The sequence below is a fragment of the Crocodylus porosus genome, unplaced genomic scaffold, assembly GCF_001723895.1.
Source record: "Crocodylus porosus isolate Cpor-Errol unplaced genomic scaffold, CroPor_comp1, whole genome shotgun sequence".
Taxonomy (NCBI): Eukaryota; Metazoa; Chordata; order Crocodylia; family Crocodylidae; genus Crocodylus; species Crocodylus porosus.
In genome coordinates, this window is record NW_017728931.1 from 65064527 (window position 1) to 65073529 (window position 9003).

Consider the following 9003-nt stretch of genomic DNA (forward strand, 5'->3'; position numbering starts at 1 on the left):
CGGCCAGCCCGGAGATGCAGGTGGCTCCGGGCCCCTGCCGGGTTAAATCGCCGGGATTAGGCGGCGGCTGCTGCACGGCATCCTCCCCTGCAGGCGGCGAAGGAGGGAGCCGGTCGCCCCCCGCCGGGCTGCGTCTGGAGCCGAAGCCGCAGCTGGTCGTGGAGGGTGTCTCCTCGCCCGCGTCCCTCCCTCCCCGCGCTCCGCCTGGCGTCGCTTCATCCTGGGGCGGGGTGCGCTCCCCCGGGCCTGAGATGCCCCCGGGATGGATCGAGGGCCGCCGCAGGCGCCGGCAGCGGCCCGCGGAAGCCGGTGGCGGCGGGCTGGCCGCGTTGCGAAGCAGGAAGCGCCTTCCGCCCTGGCGGTACTGACACTGTCACTCTCCGCCAGACGGGGTGTGTAACCTTTGGATGCTGCACCACGTGAGTTGCTGGAGAGGCCTGAGCGCGGGGGGCCTCCGAGCGCTGCCAGTTGCCCGAGGGAGTGCTGGCGCACTAGGGAGCGATTGCACCTGCAAGGGTGGGGGAAGCATCCAGAAGATGGTGACTGCGGGAATATCTCTGCCGATGCCTGGCCTTGGTGTTCAAAGAGCAGTTTTCTTTTCCCTGGTGGTGTCAGAGCCCAGAAACCAGAGGAGCTTCTGTTAGCTTTTTGGGAAGAAAGCTTCTCCTCAGAAATCCAGCCCGCAGGACTTGTGCTCGTGATCATAGGAGGCACTTCATTTAGCGCGGTATTCACTAGTAATGTAAGTGGCTACTGTTGAACAAACGAGAAGCATCTGCTTTAATTTTTCTGAAGCTAGAAGATCTACGGTTAAGTGGCACTCATCTCCCATGGCATTCATCTGACTAGCTGTTGAGGTAAATGACATTCATAGCAGGGAATGAGTCTTTGAGGATAATGTTCTAGTTACTCCTTCCCCTGGTTTCAATGCTTCTGTTTCATTTTCTGTAAACTCCTCATGAAGAGGAATAAGGCGTACTGTAAGCTGTCTTTGACGGATGTCTTCTGGGGCCAAAGGATGATTATTTGTGGTGATGCTACAGTTCCCTGGCACTGACCTCTTGTGTCCTGCCTTCAGTATGCAACTTGATTTCAAGCTTTCTTAAGTGCTACTGGAAATTTTTAAAAGTGTAATTTTTTTCCTTTTTCATAAAAACTGCATGGTCTGTAGTCCAGATCTCCTATAATGTTAGTGTGGGAGGGAGAAATAAATGTATTTAGCTTAAAGTAATGAATTTGCAGGATTCAGTTAAGATGTTGAAGTGATGCCCCTTAGAGCTATAAAGCATAGCTTAACACCCTGAAGTGTAAGCAAAATATACCCTTGGTATAAAGAGTAGTATCTTCTGTTAATACCATGTTGGATGAAGGAACATGGCATTGCAAATCTTTGGGGAGTAAGGGGGCATTGCTGTATGTTTAAAATGTTAAAAATATGAAGTGGGTTTAAGGGGGTTCTTTTTTAAAACGGCTTCTGACTTCAAAAATACCTTGACAGGTTGACTTGGAATTTTTTTGCTTGTTTAGCTTACTACTATCTTTAATTTACACTAGGTATAATAAGGCTATTACATTTTGAACTGACATTATAGCTTTTAAGCTCTTGAGGAACTCATTCCAGGGACCACAAGTGCAGCCTTTTAACTAAAGTAAATTGGAGTATCTTAAAGCATTGACTTTGCTGTTAGAAATAGCTTCCAGTGTACCAGAACTTGAATCCTTGGGGCATAATGAATGGAAACTTGTTTAGTGTGCAAATGGAAAAGTGGTCACTGAATAGTTCAGTAAAAAATAATTAAACCTCTTAAAAATGTCAAATTGCAGATCTCAGTTGGCATTGGTGGGGAGGGGGGTTCTTGCTCACCTCCTGCTTATTCCTTTCTACTGTGGTGGGACTCCTTTTTCTTTCTTTTCTTTTTTTTATTTTTTAGGCTTTTAGCTTGAGTAGTCTGTGTTCAAGCTAATGTTGGCATGGATGAAAGCACTTGGAGGTTGCTGCCCTACCCCCCCAGTACTGCTTCCTTGATAGTCTGAACTACAATGTTCACAGTAATTAAAATCCTACTGAGCATGAAATATCAGTCATTCTCTTCTATGGATGCCTGAGAATACAAACTGAATACTCACTTCTAATGGGTGGGAATCCTGAGCCATGGTAGTGTCTTGTTTTGCAGGGGCTTCTGTAAGGCATCTAGAACTGACATTGTCTAACTTTGGATGATTTGACTCTTAAAGCAAATTGGTCTAATGTCACTCTTTGTATTTTCTGTGCAACTAAACTATGTCTTAAGCTTCTAAAATTCTTTAAGACTCCCTTTAAGGTATGGGGGGAAATTATATACAGATGAATAACTTTTTCTAGAAATCTTCTAAGCTTAGAATGGGGATTTTGTTTTTTTGTTTTTTTTTTTTTTTTTGTGGGAACTGCTGGATGCTGTCAGAATCGGTTCAAAGTGGAGTAGGGATTCTTCCATAGGTGGATAGAAGCAATTTTTACATCATGTTTTCCAACTCTTACTTCTGTTGCTATTAACAGTACATAAAAATGGTACTTGGGTATTCTTTACACAGCTCAATATAACCTTGGTGCTGTCTTTTTGCCTGTGAGCTAGTCTGTCTGCAGAAATGGCACAACATGAAATGTACAAGGAGATAGATTTTTATTTTTGCTGCCTGAATTTCTGGCAATCTTTTTTTCTTTCTTTAAAGGGGTGTAGACTTTTTTGGGAACTTTAATGTAACCTTCTTATGATAAATTAGGGCCAATATGATTCCTGATCACTGCAATTGAAGTGATTGGTAACTTTTTTTTGCTCCAAAAGTAATCAACACATCCTATTGAAATCTAATTACAAGGATGTTGAGCAATCTTCAGAATTTCCTTTAATTACAATGGGTTAACCAGACCGACTGAATTGCTATTCCTTAAACAAACTTTTTACTAGTTCTTGAACTTTTGATCAAAAGCTCAACTGTTGTCCACCTGCAAAGTAAAACAAACAGTCTCTAATTGATTGTAGTTGGTAGAGAGCTGTGTGGCTATATTGGAGAAAGCAGGCTTGTTGCGCTAATCTAGGATCTTAGTTAACTTAACTCTTGAAAAGGTTATCTTTATTGGCTTCAAGTGTAATAATCTCAACTTTGTCAACTTTTTCCTGGATTCCCCATCCAAAACATCTACTAGGGCATACTTTGTTGTCTTGGCTTTACAATGAAGTAAGTGCTGCTGCATACTAGAAGCCACTTGTCTGGTCAAAAAACTAATATATAGGTAGATGTTGGCTTGAAAGATGTACAGTAATTGGTTTAAGTTAAATATTCATTCTATTCTATTATTTACAAGCCATTCTTATGGCTATTTGTCTTTACTATAGTTGACTGTTTCCTATAGTTTATGCTTTTGGGTTGTACCACTGAAAATTGTGGCTTTTCTGGACTACTTTCTGCTACCTTGTCACTAGAATAACCCAGGAATGAGCAAGCTATTGCTATTTTAACTGCTTATTAGGGTCTTCTGTAAATAACATTAAAGAAGAATACTGGGGGGGTTATAATAAGGGTAAATAGCTATATGAATATTTTGGGGGGGGGGGGGGGGGAGAGTTGGTGAAATAAGAATTTTTAAACCTACAACCCTTTTTTTTAAAACAGCCTCTGTGGAACCTCTTTGGACTTGGGGAAACCCCTATATAACTTCATTAAACTGTGTGGCACCCCACTTCAAAAACTTTATTACAGGGCTTACCTTTTTATAGAAGGGGCAGGCAGTAAGGGTAGGGGAACAGCTAAGCAGAGAGAGCCTGAGCTAGCCCTTGCATGCTTATGTCCTCATACTTCCTGTAGCACCCTTCAAAGGGTAGCTCTGCTCCACCTCCTTTCCCTCTCCCAGATATCCCAGTTCCCTGGTTGAGAATCACTGTCATGGAAATGAGAGTTTCAGCATCTTTGAAACCCAGCAACTGATCAGCAGAGCATGGTAGTGTTGTACAGAAGCTCAGGCTTAAATGGGTGGGGGGGGGAATACATGTGCAGTGGAGGTAGCAGTCAGGAAGACTTGGAGTAGAGCTTGTAGTTCATCTTGGGCTTAAGTTTAGCATTTTTTTTTTTCTACCTGAGATGTTTCATTTTAAATCAGAAATGTGGACCTGATCTACCTTGCTTTAGTTGGTCTAACACTGTCAAAGGGGAATAAACTTTGTAGAAATTGGCTTTTAGTACTTCATCAACATTGGGTAGGGTCTGTGGCATGTGAACAATGGCATCATTGATTTGAGTAAATGATTAATTAAGGTTGTCTAACAGAATGTAAACTCTACCATTGTTTCTAAATCTAACTCTTAATGACAAATGATATGCAGTCAATAACTTAATCACAGGTAACGGCATGGGTGTGGAGCTTACAGGGTTGAGGTCTGGAGATAGAGCAGAGACTGACTGAGGAAGTTTAACTTCTGTCCCCTTCTGATATGAGGTAACAAATAAATGTGCAAATGTTGAAACATCCCTATTCCTTCGACTCTTGAATAGAGCTTGTTTTACATACATGTGCACATATCAAACCCTTCCCTCAGAACTGGACATGGAGATATGAGGTAAGAAGCAAGTGGTTTCGTGGGTTTCTTTTTTTCCTCTTTGGTGCAGGAATCGTGAATGGCACCCGAGGTTTGTTTCTCCAAATTAGACTTCTTTGGTTGTTTTCTGCACTGTGTGCACAAGTCCCGTTTTTTTTCCCCACACTCCATTGGTGAGCTAAATGTCTTGACAAAAACCCGAGGATAGCCTTGCATCTAAATTGTCCAAACAGGCCAAGTTTGTGCAGAGCATCTTTAGGACCGCACAGTCCCCTTGCTGACATCCTCCATCCTGGGAGGAGGTTTACTTGTGAATTCATACACTGGCCAAGTGACCATAACTGAACACAGCTTGCCCCTTGGCAAAAAGCTTGACACTTTTTAAAGAAGACTACTTAGTGCTTCATTGCATGAGAATGATGTATTGGCTTATTGCTGACCTTGAAATGCTAATTTCTTTAATATCATTGGAATTCTGACCAGGGTAGTACTTAATGACACTTGCAACTATTATGTGATCTAGTGATACTAGAGAAGGTATGTAAATATGCAGTCTTTTTGACAAACTGCAAATTTAATTAGTTTCATCAACGTGGGACTTGTTGTCAGTATTTCTTTAAGGGATAGATCTTGATGCATAATTTCACATTTTTAAAAGTTTGAATAATTTACAAAACTATTCAGTGACAAGTTTACTTGCACGCTAAACAGGCTTCCAACTAAACAGATTTCCATTCACTATTGAGTGCATTGGCAAAAATATCTTCCAGTGGGGTTTAGATAGTTCAGCTTACTCCTGTTGAATTCTCCATTTATGATCCTTGGAACAAGTTCTTGAAGAACTTCTAAGCTATGCTGGTCAAAATTTTAACTCTTGTATATGAGCCTGACCCTATTAAATTGGAACAGTGGGAAATTTTCCCCTCCACACAGATGAGTCCTATATCTTCTTCAATACTGTCACCTACAGGAAGAATATCTGCCCATGTCACAATGACAAGTGCAGGAAACATGGCTGTCCTGCAAACACACTTCTGTAGAATCTATCTTTTGTAATCTGCTACCATAGCTTGTGCCCTTATTCACTGAAAGATAAGGTAGCTGGAGGGAATGCTACATTATTCAGTCCTGGTTACCTGGTGTACGGTATCTTATCTCTAAAGTGGTAGCTTTCAGTACCATACACTGTACAGTGCTTAATACAGAAAACGTTGCAGAAAGGTTGTAGAAACTCCATCCTTAGAGGTTTTTAAGACCCCAAAACCTTGGCTGGGATGATTTTAATTAAGGCTGGTTCTGCTTGGAGCAGGGGGTTGGACTAGATGACCTCCTGATGTCCCTTCCAACCCTAATTTTCTATGATTTGTATGAAATCTGTATTAACCCGTCTCTAAGCTGACTGGATTTTTGTCACAACTACTTCTGAAGTCCCATGGAAGAGTAGTTGCTTATTCCACTGACACAGTTCAACTAACAAAATATTATAGTCTCTTTCAGGTTGGGGGGACTTTGGTGCAAGAGGCCTATGCTAGTTTAGCTTAAACAACTGCTGTGGTTCCTCTGGACTTCAGGTGCTCTTCAGAAGTGAATGCCATAGTTAAATGAGTGCCTCAACTCGTATGTAAGACCAAGTCGAAAGAACTATCTATTAATACACTAAAAATTGGCTTAGTGTAGCTTTGCACAGCTGCCTAGACAATAAGGCTTTTAACTTAACCAGTTAATACTGCAACTTTTTTGCAGGTCAGCTTGTGAGGTGCTTTTTTATATAGCAAAAAAAGTATACATGCGTTCTGTGATCCTTTCTAGGTCAAGACAATAGTACAATGCTATTGTAACACAAGTAGGAAAGTGCCAAGCATCTTGAACTTTTCTTAAGAAAAGAATTCTGCTTTACATTGTAAAGTAACCAAAACTTGAGTCACAGCTGCTGTTTTGATGCATCTTGCATCTGGACAGTTGTCTCTTTTATTTTTGTAGTGTTTTTTGGGAAGGCTGGTTTAATGGCTCTGTTTTTTGTTTTTTTTCCCTGATGGTGTTTCATGAGACCATTGTCCATTCTTAACTGTATGCAGCAAGTAAGGCTTTTTTTCCTGTAGGGCAGAAATGCATAGAAATGTATTGGTTTGGGGTGGCTTGGTCAATTGGCACAGAACTGTTGCTATGTAGCTTGCTGCCAATTCAAGTTTTAATGGTATTCTAGATGCTTTACAGCCCTTGCTAGTTAAAATTAAAAGGGAAAGTCCTCCTAAAAACGGTCAGTTACTAAAATGGAATATCAGGTAAGCTTCAACACATCTAGAGTTCTCATTGTGGCATGTGTCGTCTTTTTTTTTTTTTTTTTTTAAACCTATTACTCAGACTCCTGATATTCTAAACTAGTAGATTGTTCTTTCTGTAGCACTTTGCAGAGTGTGTAGATAAGGTACTGTGTCAAGCAGTGTGCTTCAAGCATGCTGGGCTGCTGCTTCTACCCAGGAGCAGATGAGCAGTGTTTGATTCAGATTTGGCCCAATTTGGGGGGACAATGATTAGACTGACTGTTTTTTTGGATCGCTGTCTTGGTTTGTTTCGGCCAGAATCTGAATTGAACCTCCAGATTCAGGAGAGTTGCTGATTTCTTAGATGCAGCTTTAGGTTTTTTGGGGTGTTTTTTGTTTTTTCTGTGTACCTCAAAGTACTGGGTGCAGCTTGTGAAGGCTGAGATGGTGGGACAGATGGAGCATCTCATGGAAGTGTGGGAGAGGTCCCCTGCATACTTGGCGGGGGACCCAGAAGTGGACCAGAACTGGATGCTGAGAGGCTCCATCCACCTCACCATCTCTGCTTTCATGAGCTGCACCTGGCACCTCAAGGTACATAGTCACAGGCTTTATACTCCCCCCCCGGCCAATTTTTTTTAAATCTCTTTTGAATTGGCTTTGAAGCCTCTGTGTTTTGATTCGGAGAGATTAATGGATCTTCTGATTCTTCTGTTTGAGGTAGGGCAGGCCAGGAAGAGCCCTGGCTCCAGCCTACCTTTTCCCTTCCCTGTGCAGATCTGGAGGCACATGCCCTCCTCTGAGCAGGAGCTGTCCCCTGTCCCAGGTAGGCAGCACTTGCCCCAGCCCCACTCCTCCCTCACTTTAGGGAGTGGGGAGGGTCCTTGATCTGCCTTCCCCCTTTCCTTCTGGCACACAACTCACCAGCCGCATGCAGCTCTCCAAGCTGCTGGGCTGTGTTCCTCGCCACCTGCATGCTGCACTATGGCTATGCACATGCACGGGCCACTTATCAGCCATATCAGGCCAGTTGCCGATGCAGACAATTTTCTTTTTATATTGGTGCTGATCTAATATTGGACCCATTTATCGGTGCACCTCTAGTGGTGAGCAGCCATCTGCAGTAGGCCAGGTGGGTGGAAAGTGGCTAGGAGCTGGAGCCTCATATGGTGAGACAGAATCTGCCTGACTTTGCCACTCCTGGCACGAGAGAAGCTGCAAAAGGAGGAGACGGGCCTGGCTCCATGCAGAGTACCACAGGATAGCTACAGGTTGGATCCAGTCAGTTCATGGGTTGATTTGGTCCAAGAGCCATATTTTACCCACCCCTGCTTTAGGGCCTAGTATATAAATATTAAAGCCTTTTTAACTCTCTGTATACCCAGACATATCTTGAATGAGTAGTGTTGGTACAGTGATCCATGTTTTAATCATCTTTACTCTTAAATTGCTGCAGTGGCAGAATAGAGAGGATGCAGAACTTCTGTCAATTCCATACTGAAGCAAATGTGAGACAAATGCTTTTAACTGGTATTACAGGAATGTATGGGGAGGGAGTGTTGTCTGCCTAAAACTTGGATTCCCTCAACTTCTTCTAACTCTTGAATATTGCATAGGAAATTCCTAAATATGCAAGTGTTTAGGAAAAACTGAACTCCATGTTGGGGATAAATGAAAGCTTTTTGGAATCTTGGAAGATATATGGAAGGTAGTCTGAAATTTGGGGGAGGGGGGGAATCATCGGCTGGAAATTTTAATGATCAAAGGAACGCATCCCAAATTGACTTTTTAAAGTGAGCTGGTGGTGTCATGTCAGTTCAGTAACTTGTTGGTCATGACATCTCCCTTAGCTGCACCACCTCTTTCAGGTATTCTTAGATTAATGACACTAAAGTCTATTAAGGACCAAAGGGCACCTATACACAAGCAGTGAGGCTGCTCCAGTGTGCTGTATTTACTTGATTGAGTCTTCTGAAGCATGGCAACTACTGTACTCAAGAGTCTGGTGTATGAGCATTCCTGTACTGAAAAAAATGGTGGTGGGGGCACTATCTAAAGCTTGTTCAGTCATCTTCAGATCAAGCACCCCTGCTGCCATTTTTAAGCACAGATACACTCATGCATAGAATGCTCTGGGTGCTTTCATTACAGTGGCTCTTGGACAGTGTCTG

At 42.6% G+C, this 9003-nt stretch overlaps 1 protein-coding gene across 5 annotated transcripts in view; it reads left to right on the forward strand.

Annotated features, from left to right (window-relative positions):
* The first annotated feature begins 308 nt into the window (after window positions 1-308).
* The window catches only part of ATP2B1 (ATPase plasma membrane Ca2+ transporting 1), an 89967-nt gene continuing 81272 nt past the window's right edge, over window positions 309-9003 (forward strand). Inside the window, exon 1 of one of the 5 annotated variants that reach the window (XM_019545254.1) lies at window positions 309-419. The gene's annotated coding sequence lies outside the window, so the exon portion shown is untranslated. Of the gene's footprint in view, window positions 420-511; window positions 743-9003 lie in introns of those variants that run through there. The other 4 variants (XM_019545257.1, XM_019545256.1, XM_019545253.1 and 1 more) reach the window with 4 other exon arrangements.